This window comes from Triticum aestivum, chromosome 1B, assembly GCF_018294505.1.
Source record: "Triticum aestivum cultivar Chinese Spring chromosome 1B, IWGSC CS RefSeq v2.1, whole genome shotgun sequence".
Classification (NCBI taxonomy): domain Eukaryota; kingdom Viridiplantae; phylum Streptophyta; class Magnoliopsida; order Poales; family Poaceae; genus Triticum; species Triticum aestivum.
Window position 1 is genome coordinate 10402264 of NC_057795.1, and position 15639 is coordinate 10417902.

Sequence of the window (15639 nt, forward strand, 5' to 3'; positions counted from 1 at the left end):
GAAGAATGGTATTATTGCTATTTCTTTTGCTTTTCTTAGTTTTTCTTCGAATCGCAGGATAACCCAAGAGGTGGTGAGTTTTTGTGGGCTTTCTCTTCACTCGATCCATGGGGTGGTCCATATGGTTCTTAACTACCCCGCTTACTACAGGGTGTATAACTATGCATTCATCTACCCCTGTCATCCAACTAGCTGTGCCGGCCCCATCCTTACCAAAACAGAATATAATATAACAATTAGAATATGAAAAAAGATGTGTTTTGTCTGATTAGGGTGGCAAGCCCAAAGTATGATGTTGTTACGATATGGCAGGCCCAAAGTCAATGACAAGATCGAGCTCTTTATAATAGGGTGCTAGTATCGCTGACTTTGCTAGGTCCTTTGATCAGTCATTATTGAGAAATCATAAGTAGTTAACACCATACACCATTTGTTTTTTCATATCCATCTCTATCTCTAGTGACATAAAAGTTAATAATACCACCACTACGACATGCATGACACAGACGTCTTTGTAGATTATGCCGAGAAGCACAGTTGAATGTATCGGGTTGCAAGTTGCATCTTGAAGATGTACTTGCACCCCAGCTTGGCCTCGACTGTTGCCCAAACAAATTAATGCAGCTAGAGGCACTCTTCCCATGTGAAGACAAGTTTGCCTTTGGTCTCATTGCTACGATGACTCTCCACCCTCTATTGAATTCTCACTTTTATGATAGTTTTTTTTTGAAGCACCAACTGTGCAACAATTGTCCTACGGTGATTTTCTCAATAACATGAAAAAGTAATATTTACAAGACTAGTTACAAAGAGAGAAAAGTAATAATTTAATCATTCATTTACATGCATTTCGAAAAGAAAAGAAAAGAAAAGAAACATTTCAACTCTAAACAATGTATAAAGTGTTAGGGACTTCAATTATTACGGACACACTCATCCAAGAGCAATGTTCACCATTAGAGGATCTGGATTGCTATTTCTCAATCGGCTGAGAAATACTATTCCTCAATCAGCTCATAAATCACTAGATGTGTACATAGTGATTCGTTAGGATTATTCGTTCAGCTTTTCTTCTTTCCTTGGTGCATGCTTTACGTCGTTTTTAATTACTTTTGCGGGTTATTATTTTATTTTTGTTCCCCTTTTCACACGCAGCTAAAGTTGCATGCTCAATGCCTGAGTACAATTATAGTTGCACGCATGTCCAGCCTCGCACAACTACAATTGCACATTCGTCGACCTGGTGCAACTACAGTTGCATGCCCGTCGGCCTAATGCGACTGCACGTCCGCCACTCTAGCACAACTACATTTACATACCCGCCACCCACCACAACTATATAGCTACATGCCGGCTGCCCTAGCACAACTGCACATCCACCGCCCATGCGCAACTAACACTACACACCCCTAGTCAGCCCACGTGAGAAAACATTTATTTGTCAAACGATGATCTACCACACCCTGTAAGGTTGAACAAGTTCAAGACTTGTTGGCACTAAAGAAATGAAAGACGAAATAACATGGGAAAACTTCTCCAAAACATTAGCAAAAAAAAGGTCCAATGGCTAGATCAAACTCTTCATCAAGGGTTGTGACTGTCAAGGATTTCCTAGGTCCTTTCACAAATCGTCATTCACAAATAAGAAATATTATTAATATACGCCTTCTATCTATTTCACAACTAATAAATCTCATTGAATAACACAATATGTTCATCTTGGTTATCCGTACACACTTAACTGTTCAAAGTATTGCGGTTGTTGTGTAGGCACAACTACGCATGTTGCATTTCTGAATGACTTCACCCCTGCTTGACCTCGATTGTAACCCAAACTCATTAATGCAGCTGAAGCAACACTTTCCATGTCAAGACAAGTCTGGCTATGTTTTCATTGCAATGATGCATCTCCCTACATCCATCCTAAACTAAATGATCACTTATAATAAACTGAATATTTCCTTTACGTACATTTCAAAAAAAAAAATACATGTTTCAACTCTAAACTATGTCAGATTATTACTGAAAGATTCATCCAAGTGCAACGTTTATCATGAAATGTTCAACAAGCTCAAGACTTGTTGGTCTTACAAAAATAGGAGACATAATAACATGGCAAAATAATTTCAATAAACTTTGGCAGGAAAAAAAATCAATGGCTAGATCAAACTCGTCATCAAGGGGTGCGGAAGGACATTGCCAACAACTACACAGAGAAAAAACTAGTATGGTGCCCTAGTACACCAAGAAAAACTGAAGTCATCGTAAGCTTATATGGTGTGCAGTTAGCAAAATCCAACAAGGAAACAATGTCCTATGGTCCTCACCTGGTGGTACTTCCCTTGGCTGATCCATTTGCTATAGGCGAGGCTGCATGCACGGCCCAGCGAGATATTTACTCAACTATTCTGTTTTGTCTCGAATCTTAGAAGGAATCTAAGCCTGGTGTTTCTGCTAGAAAAAAACACAGCGTACTGTACTAGTGATGTATCTAACCAAGATATTGTTATGGAAGATGATGTTTTGTAATGATCTCGTTGAGCTCTGAAGGAGCAAGATTAAATCGCTACCCTATTACAATATAGTTTAATCATAAAATCAATCCATAAATTTGGTCATATGAAACATAAAGTTACTCACAACAGTAGTACAAATTTCTTGGAACAACAGATACAACAAAGGCTGACACTAATAGTTACCTATCTTATTCGACATAACATACATGTTGAAACTCCGACCCAGGAACCAACCTACAGATTGCGGGCCCTATGCAGCGTGAGAAGGCGCCCTGCAACATCTGTCATTGATGGTCTTTTATCAGCATCAAGGTTAAGACACTCAACAGCAATATCTACCAACTTGTTAAGAAATTCCAAATCTCCTGTCATTGCAATTTCCTTATCAAAGAGCTCAGTCATGCTCTCCCCATTTTGGTGACACTCTAGGAAGCTCCTCACTAGGCTATTATTGTCAGAATGAGTGGCCCTCCTCCTGCTAATGAGCTCTAAGATGACAACCCCAAAACTGTAGACATCACTTTTATCGGTCAATCGACCTGTTTGTAGGTACACTGGATCCATATAGGACATGTCACCTATGATGTTTCTAGTGTGCTCCTTTCCTTTTGCAATCAACCTCGATATGCCAAAATCCGCGATCTTTGGGGAAAAGTTCTCATCCAGGAGTATGTTTGCTGGTTTAACATCACCATGCAGGATTGTGTTGTGCGTTTGTGAGTGCATATAAGATAGACCATGTGCCGAGTCTTCAAGAATACTTAGACGTACATCCAAGTCAAGAAGGTCCTTGTTGTCAGCTCTATGAAGATTGTCATCCAAGCTTCCTTTGGAGATGAATTAATAGACTAGCATGGGGTTATCCACTTCGAGGCAACAACCTATAAGCCTTACGATGTTCTTGTGGCTGACTTGAGATAGGATGGTGACTTCATTTGGAAATTGCTCCTTCTCTAGGACACTACGACCATTTGGTTTCTTTACTGCGACGATAACTCCATCCACAACACCCTTGTAAACTTCACCAAAGCCACCTTTACCAATTACATTGCTACTCTTTAAAATTGGTTTGAGATCCCCCCTTGTGTAAATCTTAATAGTTCTAGCTTTCTCTAATGTAAGACCACCATTCTTTCGGTAAAAGTCTCTGGCCTTCTGCTTCTCTTTGCGAAGAACAAAAAAGAATGCAAGAAATGCCAAGACAAGAATGCCACCTATTGCACCTACATGGGCAAAGAAACAAACTTAACTATTGTAATAATCAAAATTTCTGGTCATTAATTACTTTGCCATCAAACTCAACTATTTTAATAATCAAGCTTAGTTTTTGAGTTTACGCTTGGTTTGAAGCGCGTGCAAATATTTAAAAATGGATGGCAAGATACGAAATTAGATGAAACCGTTCAATTAGGGATCTTAATATATATAATATTGGGCACACATCTTTTTGTTAATTTCTTGTGACTTGACTTGGGAGTCTCAAACAATAAAAATACATATTAGAGATAGTTGCAAGAATGATTTAACTAGCTCTGTGTATGTATTATGAGGCGATTGAGAAAAAAACAATTTAGATATATAGCTAATCAGAAAAACTGGTAAAATACATTAAAAAGTAACTTGTGTATTAGGAGTATGATGTTTACCTACGGAAATCTGTGCTGCAAGTGGGAACTTTTGAGTGCATTGTTCGGTTCGTGGGTCATGGCTCCGATAACCTACAGGACAGTAGCATCCGTACCCTCCTTGGGTGTCTCTGCATACACCGTAGCAGGGATACTTGGCTGGATTTGCACATTCATTTATATCTGTGTTGCATAAATTACAAAATCAATTAATTATTAGACATCTATTATATATTAAGTCCACCAGGGCTAAACAGAAAAATGACCGAGAAATAAGCCAGAAAATCCCACAAAATTAGAAACATCATGCCATTAATTTAAGTTATCTAGACAATACGTACCACGCTGCTGCGGAATTGGATGTATAGTAGTATCTAAATATTGTGTATAATACTAATTCAGTCCTAACGATTTATACTATGTGAGAAATTTCTGCACAAGGAAAAAAAAATCTTAACATGAAAAGTTATGCATGTCACAATTAAATACAATGTGATTTAAAACCTACTTAGAATGCACATGTTGTATGGTAGAAGATTCTCGTACGTAGATCGGACGGAAGCTAGTGGGTCAAGCTAGCAAATCTAACGGCTACAATGATTTTGATGATGTGTAAGCACACATGCTGACATAATTAGAAATAGTGTGACTCATTCTCTTATTGGATCTATGAAATAATCAATGGACATTAAAGTTTAAAATAATATCCTACCTATACCCAAGATTATTTTTGTTGCCGTACCCCTTTGATCTATAGTCCAACGAAGCGAATAGAAGATTGCTCACACCCCTTCCATATGTCCTCACACATATGTGGCCGCCACGGCCGTGTTTGCTTCGTTGCCCTGATCTGGTCGGCATATCGTTTTGGCCAGCCACATAAGGGCATGAACAATGGAGGCATCACCATGCGTATGCCCCAGCGAATCACGCAAGCCTGAAGGAACGAAACCACCATCTTGCAATATTCTAGGCAACAGAGGCACTAGTCTGTGGTCCAGGTTTTCCAGTAACTCTCTTCCTTTCCTACGTCAAGCATACCGGGGCTTCTCTTGCTTTTTCCGTGCATACTCCTCTTTTCTCTTCTCTCTCTTTGCTTTTCGCATGAGGAGGCTGGCTCTTCTGCAAGCATCAACCTTGGTCTGCAGGCAACATCTTTCGCTGAGCTGGGCTCGTTAAGACAGACGTGGCAGCTGGGGCACTAGTCCATGCTGGAGCATTGGCCATGCCCTAACACACATGCGTAACAGTGCATCTTTCGACCATGATATTACAATATATGGCTCTATTTTTTGCATGTTAATGTTAGATATTAGAACATTTACTATTCTTCCCGATAGGTGCTTTACGATTTAAGCTTAACGGTTGCATCAATTCACATTCCAGAGCCACTAGGTTTGTCAGTTAGAAATATGTCCAGATTCAGTATTAGTTGACAGTCACTCCAGTATTTGCATTTAATCATGTAGTGTTTCCTATAATGTCAATTAATAGGGAAAAGGAGTAACATTTATTTTTTATTTTTTATAAAGATTAGTTTCCCCCATTCATTAAATGTGGCCAACTTTTATTTACACTGTAATATATATTCGCAGGGCTAAAGAAGTTAGCACTCTTGGTTGAATTGTGTTTTGAAAGGACATAGAGATACATCAAACTTCTTGTAATGTAAATGTAGGAAAAAACATCCTACTACCTGATGGTAGTTACTCTCATGTCTCATATACTACCATGTCGTAGCATATATACTACTTTATCATTTTAAGTATGTTTATATATTATTTATATACTACCAACTAGGACGGCTGTTTGGGACACCTAGGTGCCCAGGCTCCTTGCTTGTCTACCTTCGGATTGCTTTAAGATGTGTGTCGTTATGTTAGGTATAGACACTAACAGGTATACCCGTTTGCAGTATTAAAGGCGGAGAGCTATTGCAATTTACTATTCATTCCATTTAAATGCATGCTAATTAGCGACCACTTGCTCTAATTTGGACGTAGGTATTAATTAGCATGCACGCACCAAATACTTGCTTAGAAAAGAAGAAACTACCTAATTTATTCATGCATGTATGTGTGAAACAATAAAAAAACCTATAGTAATTAATGCATAGAAGGAAATTATTAAAAATTGCCTAATTTTTTCTGTACATAGTAGTAGTATTATTAACATGCCTTTTAAACAGATTTAGGTGTGCGTCTGTGGGTATAAGAAAAAACTTGCTTCTCCTTGTACTCTAACTAGTTTTTTTAAGCTATATACCCAGAAATTGTGTGAGGATAATATGTTATTTTTTGGTATCATTCATCAGTATCATCGCATTTGATACATCTCTATCGTGGTATGTTGTATAGGTATTCGTATTTATATGAACATAGCATATCATCTGTCGTGACCTTTATGGGCATGTACCAATAAATTTCACGTCGAGGTATTCACAGAAATATCTTCAGTATTTTTTTAAAACTTGAGTATCCACTTATAATATATCGGAGTACGTTTGTAGGTTTCTAATATCTAGAATAAATTATAGGGTATATACGTGCATGCAAATTATTTGGAATAAATTCTAGGGTATATACGTCGGTGTGTCTCTAATACCTAGAATAAATCATATGGTATATACGTGCATGTAAATTATTTGGAATAAATAATAGGGTATATACATTTGTAGGTATCTAAAATACATAGAATGAATCATAGGGTATATATGTACGTAGGCATATGTTCTAATACATAGAATAAATCATGCAGGAATCATCTACAATTAATGGTCGTGGAGGATACAAGTGCATGCACATGAAAAAGGAAAGCAATTTATTTGGAAGGGTAGTAGCGGTTATTTATAAGCAGGAAATGCATTAGCGGGTTGGACCCGACCCGAACAAGGTGCCCAGGCAGCTAGGTGCCCCCCACATGTTACCCTACCAACTATCCTTATATACTCCCTCCATTTCTTTTTACTCAGTATATAAGATTTATGAATGTATTTTCTAAATATGAATGTATCTTCTAAATATACCAAAATTAACATGTTTTAAGATATTAGCCGCACATGCGCGTGGGCCACCCTATATATACTAGTTTATCGATGAAGAAAACCATAATTGTAGTAAACACGGCGTCTTACTGGTGCACCCGTCGACAACGTAAGGGTTGCCCGCGTAGCCTTTGGAGCACTTGCAGTTGTAGCCAGGCCCATTGATAGAGTCGATGCAGTCGCTGTGGTTGCTGACGCAGGCGTGCTGACTTGTCGTGGCCACTTGTTTGCATGATAGTATGTCGTTGCCGGAGATATCTGCGGAGCCGCGAATGGCCCAGTCGAGCCACACCAGTGAGGTCCGACGTCTGTCCATCTTGAGATCAGACCTGTGGAAGGTGTAGTTGTTCCTATCGACGAGGAAGGCGTAGTCGCACGAGCTGAAGTTCATCATGGCGGAGTGGTTGTATTCGGCGTCGAAGTCGAAGTAGTTGTCGGTGAGCCCCGGCGGGATGTCGACGTGGCAGCACCCGATGCCTTTGCACTGTCCGTTCTGCGCGCTCACTGAGTTGTTGCAGTAGGACATGCAACCGATGTTGTAAGCGTAGTCGTCGCCACCCCCAACGGTCTCCTTGCTGGCGATGTAACCGACGGTGTTGCAGCCGACGACGATGAGCATGTTGTGCGTGTCGGAGATGCGGTACACGCCGTGCTCGTTCATCATCGTCTCTCCATACATGATGTCGTTGGTTTCAGCTGGACTGGAGGTGTTGAAGCACTGCGACCCGATGGGAAGCATCACCTGCGACTCGTCTGGATCCAACGACAGCTTCACCACCCGGAGTGGCGTGCCGGCGAGCACAGGGCCGCCCTTGGTGCACTCGATCTCGAAGCCCTTGCGGAAGCAGCCGGCGCCGATACCGAACGGGTAGGGGATGTCCACGCCGCCACAGCTCGGCGGACACCCATCAGTCGCCGCGGTGGTAGCTGCTGTTGTAGCTGCCGCAAGGAGCAGCTGGAAGATCAATGACATCCACATATTATGTCGCATGCTCACCGTTTCCATGTTGGTTTCCGGCAAGTCACTGCTTTTATAAGTAGCGACCGAGCACTCCTGCACTGCTGAGCCCGCCTCTCAGCCATATCACAATCTTTCTTCTCCGAAAATACATAGCTGACCCTGAGGTCACCCGCTGCCATGTGAACAGTAAATTCAAATACAATAGCCAGAGAAAAAACTTAATTTTTTGTACATCAAAGATGTCCAACTCTGTTAGGTGCTTGTAAATTTTTGTACTCTGATTATATGGGAGGAGCTCGGTAAAAAAGAAAAAGAGAACAGAAAATCAGATCTCCAAAATGCCCAAGTTCTGAAAAATCTCTGATTCTGTTTTTTTTTGTACCGAGCTCCTCCAAAATCATCTCAAGACGAAAATTTGCAACACCTAAAAAAGTGAAGCATCTTTGATGCCCCCCCCCCCCCAAAAAAAATCAGTTTTTTTCTTCAAAAATACTACTTTTTGGAATTACTGTTAAAAAACCGGAGCAGCAGCAGATGTATGTGGGCACCAAACCATCACCCTTTTCTCTTTTTTCTCAAGAAACTCTGGGCAAAACTCAATGGTTAGTATGGAGGCCTCGTGGAATTGCTACGTCCTGATTGGTCATCCTTAACAAAGCACAGCCAAATATCATTGAAGCATGCCATCTTTATATTTTGTGCAGTTAACTTTTTTCCTCTATAGAAAACATTTAAATCCATTAATCAAACCAACTGTACAAACAACATGGAAAATAAAGAAGTTACATCGAAGTGCCTAGGATCCACCTGCAAAAAAAAGTGCCTAGGATCGACCAACTTGATCTATTGTATGGGCCAATGCCTCGCCGCTACAGGCCGTTCTATTGTCAGAGCCAGCCTGTCATTAATAATCACATATCGAATGTCATCAAGATCATGGTCCTATCGGACAAGCACCTCGGAGAAGAAGTCATCACCGTCGGAAGAGCCGAAATCCAAAACCCAAACCACCATTATATCTTACGGTCCTCACGCCGGCATTCTATTTCCAATATCTCGGTTGAAGTACGGAGATCGGAATAAATAGGATCATGATCAATTGAAAGGGGATTAAATTCCTTTAGCTAGATAATAGAGAGATGTAGCCAAGTGGACCAAGGCAGTAGACTGTGAGTCCACAATGTGAGGGTTCAGTGTTCCCGTCGTTCGATCATCCCATTATATCATTTTTTAAAATTTAATTTTCTAATTCCTAGTTATATAATTACTTACAGCCATGGAGCATGGCGCTGTTGCAATTTCTTTTCCTTTCCTATTTTTTCTTCCAATCGCAGGATAACTCAAGAGGCAGTGAGTTAATTTTTACGGGCTTTCCCTTCACCGGATCCATGGGGTGGTCCATAGGGTTTATAACTACCCCGCTTAGCATTTAACTACGCATTTATCTACTGCTATTATCTAACTAGCCGTGCCAGTTCCATCTCGCCAAAACAGAATATAATACACACAATACAATATGAAGAATAAACACGTGTTCTTGTCTGATTAGGCGTGACAGGCCCAAAATACGACGTTGTTGTTTACGATATGGGTGGCAGGCCCATAGTTAATGAGATGATCGAATTCGATGGTTATTATAGTGTGCAAGTATCCCTTACATGTTAGTACTTTTTTTGACTGCTTGAAGGTGCTCACCACATACGCCATATGGTGACTTTCTTGTTTTGCGGGTATTACTTGCTAGGTCCTTTCATCAGTCATTATCCACAAATCACAGTTAACACCACACACCATTTGTTTTTTAAACAGCCATCTTTATCTCTGGTGACACAAAAGTTTAATAATATAACCACTACAACATGCATGACTGCGACATCTGCACACGCCAGCTCCAAAGCTGCGCGCCAGCCGAGCCGACGACCATGCCACCCTACAACACAACACACAATTATGGAGCCGATGTTCCGGCGTCCACACTAGCCCCAAGGCCACATACCAGCCTGGCTAATGGCTTTGTTGCTCAAGTGACCAAAGGAACCACTCTACTCGTAGGAGATCTCCGGAGCCGCCGCTCGCACAATCCCACTTCCACACCAAACCCAACACCGTGATCCCATCCATTCAATAACTTCATCGCCCAGATAACGAAAGTCAACACAACACGAACAAGATTTCCGGAGCCGTCGCTTGGACTTCCACACCGGCCCCGAGACCACGCACTCGCCCTGCCGATGACGAAGCTCCAAAGCCACATGAGCCACCGCCAGCCGACGAAAGACCGGACCTCCAAGGCATCACATTTTAATTGTAACCTATGCCTAAGGTGTTCAATATTCAAATTATTACAGAGACACTCCTCCAAGAGGAATGTTCACCATAAAATGCTCGAGATTGCTATTTCTCAATCGACCGAGAAATAGTTATTTCTCAATTGGTTGAGAAATACTAAATCGGTGTGCGGTGATGCATGTGTTCTTTACTTTCAGGGTTTTCCTTTTTTTTCGCTTCTTGGTCCATGTTTTACATCATTTTTAATTATTTTTATTGGTTATTATTTTATTTTTGTTCCTGAATCACGCTCAACTAAAGTTGCATGCTCGACGCCCAAGCGCAACTATAGTTGCATGCAAATCCAGCCTCGCGCAACTACAATTGCACATTCACTGACCTGGCACAACTATAATTGCAGGCCCATCGGCCTAGTGCGACTATATATTCGCCGGTCTAGTGCAACTACGGTTGCATGCCCGCCGGCTTAGCACAATGGCAGGTCCACCGCCCAGCGCAATTATAGTTACGCGCCCGCTGACCTCGCGCTGCTACATTTCCACCGCCTATCCGCAACTAAAATTACACACCCCTAGTCGTCCCACTTGAGAAAATAGTTATTTGTCAAAAGATTGAGATTTAGCTATACCCTATAAGGTTTAACAAGATCAAGCTTCGTTGGTACTAAGAAAATGGAAGACAAGATAACATGCTAAAATTTCTTAAAAACTCTAGAAAAATTAAGTTCAATGGCTAGATCAAACACTTCATCAAGGGGCAACTATCAAGGATTTGCCAGGTCCTTTGATCAATCATCATTAAGAGATCACCAAAATTATTAATATGCACCTTCTATTTCACTACTAATATATTGCATTAAGTAACACAACATGTTCGCCATGATTATGTGTACACACATAACTGCTCAAAGTGTTGCGGTTGTTGTGTATGCACAATATGCGTGTTGCATTTTCGAATGACTTCACTCCTGCCTAACCTCCTTTGTAGCCGAAATAAATTAATGCAGCTGAAGTAATCCTTTCCATGTCAAGACAAGTCTGGCTATGTTTTCACTGAAGTGACGCCTCTCCATATGTCCATCCTGTACTAAATGATCACTTGCGATAAATTGAATTGTTCCTTTATATACATTTCAAAAATAAATGAAAATACACATTTCAACTCCATACCATGTCATGTTATTACAAACGGACTCATCCAAGTGTAATGTTTATCATGAAAGGTTCAATAAGCTCAAGACTTGTTGGTGCTTACAAAATGGAAGACATACTAACATGTCAAAAATAATTTCAAGACACTATCGTAGAAAAATTCAGTGGCTAGATCAAACTCTTCATATAGTGGTGCATCAATCAAGGACTTGTTGGGTCCTTTGATGAAGTATCATTCACAAATCACAAATATCATGAATATACAACATCTTATAGCCAATATATCCCATTGAATAGGATCTGCCATCTGCATATCGGAATGAACAAGACAATATAGCCATTACATTGTACATGACATAGACATGTTCGTCATGACTATGTGCACACACTTAACTTCTCAAAGGATTGTGATTGGTGTGTACATACAATATGCATGTTGCATTTTCAGATGACTTCACTCCTGCTCGACTATAACAAAGACAAGTTAACGCAACAACCATGTTTGGCTTTGTTTTCATTGTAATGATACCACTCCCTACGACCTTCCTGCATCGAATGATCACTTACAATTAAATAGGTCATCTACATATACTTAGAAATAAAACATGTTGGTACAATGACAGGCACCTTATATTTTGAAGTTTGTTGACGCAAACATTTTGACTTATGTGTTTGCTGGTGCTCACAGAGTAACAAGTCCCTAAGTGATTGAGGAGTTTGATGCAAACGACGAAAATAATCTCCCTTCAATGCAGTGAAGGTTACCACAGAAGAAGATGATAAACAAGAGTGACCCATAAAAATTGCTGAAGTTCAAGCAATTGGTACGGTGTCTATCCGAAGAAGGTGACTACGTAAGAGGAAGAATGAAGACGAAGTAAGGACGTAGCATTTATTTCATTGTTCTTCTTCTTTCATTGAGTTATAGGACCATCATACTATTAAGAAGGCTGTAGCATTCGAAACTTTGATTCTCTGATGCTAAACCCAAATCCTATGAAAGTTGTGAGAGAAATCTCTTTGTGGTCCGAGCAAATACTTGCCAGCAAGAGACTGTTATCTTCTTCGCTGCGAGAGATTTGTCTCGGACCGAGGAGTTAGCATTACTTGTTCCTCAAGTAATGTTACCGTTGCTCAAAAAATCTGACCGTTGCAAACGTGTCGGTTGGCCATTGGTTGGAACTCGTGTCCAAAATGGTCATTTCCCTTCTGGGAAGGCTGCGGCTATAAATAGCCACCCCGACGCCGGCTTTGTCTGGTAGCTGCTCCATTTAATTCTGAGAAGATTGTTGAGCAACCCACTCTTTGAGCGATTTGAGTTTAAAATCCACCGAGAGAAAAACTCTAGAGCCGAAGAATTAGATAGTGGTTAGCATCACTCGAATCTAAGTCTAGTACGCTCCGTCTATTACTCTTGAGAGCTGCAAACTCTCTAGACGGTTAGGTTTCAAGTTCTTCGACGGAGGTTCAACACCATTTGACCAATTTTGGTTGGGCGTTAGGGTTTGGGAATGTTAATAACTAAAATTTTATGTAATGCCTGCCTGCCCAAGTAATCTGAAGAACACAATGTGTTACGCAAAAGCTGGTTGTCTTTGAATTTTGCAATTTGTTTGGTTGCATGAGTTTTTCTTGACATTCCTCCCTCTAGTAACCTGCTTGCCTCGCCTTGCTAATTTCTATTTCATATCTGCCATAAAATTAATGTACAATTCCCATGATCCAGGATTTGTATGGTTTATTTTAACACATAACAAAAAGACATACACATACCAGTTCAAACAGTATGCCTGGACACACATGATTCTTTTAACTGTTTTTGCGCAATCTTCTTTCATGGTAGCAAATATATTTGAGGGAATGTTCCGGTAAGCTATATATTTATCTTGTTAGCATGCTTTTATTTACAATGTTGACTTGCTGACTTGAGTATAATGTTTATCCATTTCTACCATGTTTTGACGTTTGACATATATTTATTTGGTGTATTTTAAATATCCAAGTTTCTTGGTTTAAAAAGCACCTGAAGTTGTTGAAGTTACTTGAAGATGCCTAATTTCTTGTACAGCCATAAAAAATATGTTGCCATGAAGTCCTGAACCTCCTCAACTTACTAGGAGTTTCCTAGATTACCACCCAATGTTCTTCCTTCAAAAAACCTGTAGCCTACAGTTCTTACTTTGGTTACAGTGGTAATATCGCTGAATTGGCCATATTAACTCATTTGCAATTTTGTTCTAGTAGGAGTTTGACCTACCACTGTAAGAACATCCTGGTCCTCACCAGAAAGAATAGAAAAGAAAAACTTAGGAGTGCTGGATGCTACAGCAACACTCAAACTGCTAACGTTTATGCATGTTGCAATTTGATATTTGTTCGTTGATATATTCATTTTTTCTTTTATCTGACTTGAGTTAAGCTACTTATGACAACAACACATTGATGAGTAATATATACTGTTGAGAAAATTGTCTAATTTGGTTCTATGCATGTTAATTAAGCAAGTAACTATTGACATTTTAGCCAGTGCATTTGACAAACTCCATACATCTTCAATGCTATGCTTGTACATGTTTCTTCTACCTGCTTCACTCATTGTGATCAATGACATTGCTGCCTATTTATTTGGGTTCTTTCTCAATAGAACACCATTGATCAAGTTATCTCCAAAGAAAACATGGGAAGGCTTTATTGGTGCATCAGTGACAACCATCATTTTTGCTTTCCTAGTGAGATGAAAGCCCTGGTTTATGTACTAAAGAGATTACTAGTACCTTCAAGGGGTTGAATCTGTAAATAATAATTTATGTTACATATTTGGTGCACAGAATGATTTCGATGCTACATTTGTAATTCTTTATAATAGCATTTTTCACTTTCACTTATTTTCTTTGGCAGTTAGCGAATGTAATGGGTCGCTTCCAGTGGTTTACATGCCCAAGAAAGGTAACTTTATCTCTTTCAGAATGTGCTATTAGTTTGATTAGCAAATTGGTGTATTGCTGAATTTATTCTTAGTTTTTGTTTTGGTAATATTTTCAGGACCTGTCAACAGGATGGCTTCAGTGTGATCCTGGCCCTATGTTTAGGCCTGAGCGTTATTATCTGGGAGATTGGGTACCACATTGGTAAGAAGATATCCTTTTCAATTTGTTAGTTTTAATATTATTTCTTCTAGTATATAGGCTGGCATAAGCATAAACTTCAAATTTCTAAGCCCCCTCCCTCACAACCGTTGTCTGAGTCCAAAAAACAAACCTCGACTCCTAAAACATTTGGTTGATAACTCTCAATCTTCAGCAAGACAAGGCATGTCACTCCCCTTGAGTCAATTTACTCTAGCTTCATCCTTTGTGGCTAGTGTGGTGTTTTGACATGCAAGTGGTTTTGTCATGCCAGCTACGCTCTTACCAAAAAAGAGAAGTAAATCTTCTTTGAATGCCTGCTCAGTATGAAGGTACAGTCTGGCTTCTCGTCGAATATAAAGGGAATAATTAATATGGCAGAGAAAAAGTTTCAGAACCTAAAGTCTCAGGACTGCCACCTGATTATGATGTAGCTGCTTCCGGTTGCATTGAGGGGGCTTCTACCAGAAAACGTTTGATTAGCCATTGTGAAGCTGTGTGCATTCCTCAATGCAATATCTCAAAAGGTAATCGATCCAGAAATCATACCAAGGTTGGAGAATGATTTGGTGCAATGCCTTGTCAGTTTCGAGTTGGTGTTCCCACCATCCTTCTTCAATATCATGACACACGTCCTAGTTCACCTATGCAAAGAGATTGCCGTTCTGGGCCCTGTATTTCTACACAATATGTTCCTCTTTGAGAGGTTCATGGGAGTCTTGAAAAAATATGTTCATAACCGTGCTTGGCCAGAAGGAAGCATCTCCTCCAAGGGCCATGAAAATGAGGAGGTCATTGAGTTTGGTGTTGACTTTATTCCTGACCTTAAGCCGATTGGTATTCCTAAATCGCGGCATAAGGGCAGACTGGGTGGAAATGGCACGCTAGGACCGGATCAAATAATATGTATGGATGGGCATTCCGTCACC

General features: G+C 40.1%; 1 pseudogene; it reads right to left on the reverse strand.

Annotated features, from left to right (window-relative positions):
* Positions 1–2750: 2750 nt before the first annotated feature.
* LOC123103430 (wall-associated receptor kinase 2-like) lies at positions 2751–8163 on the reverse strand (annotated as a pseudogene).
* Between the last annotated feature and the right edge of the window lie 7476 nt (positions 8164–15639).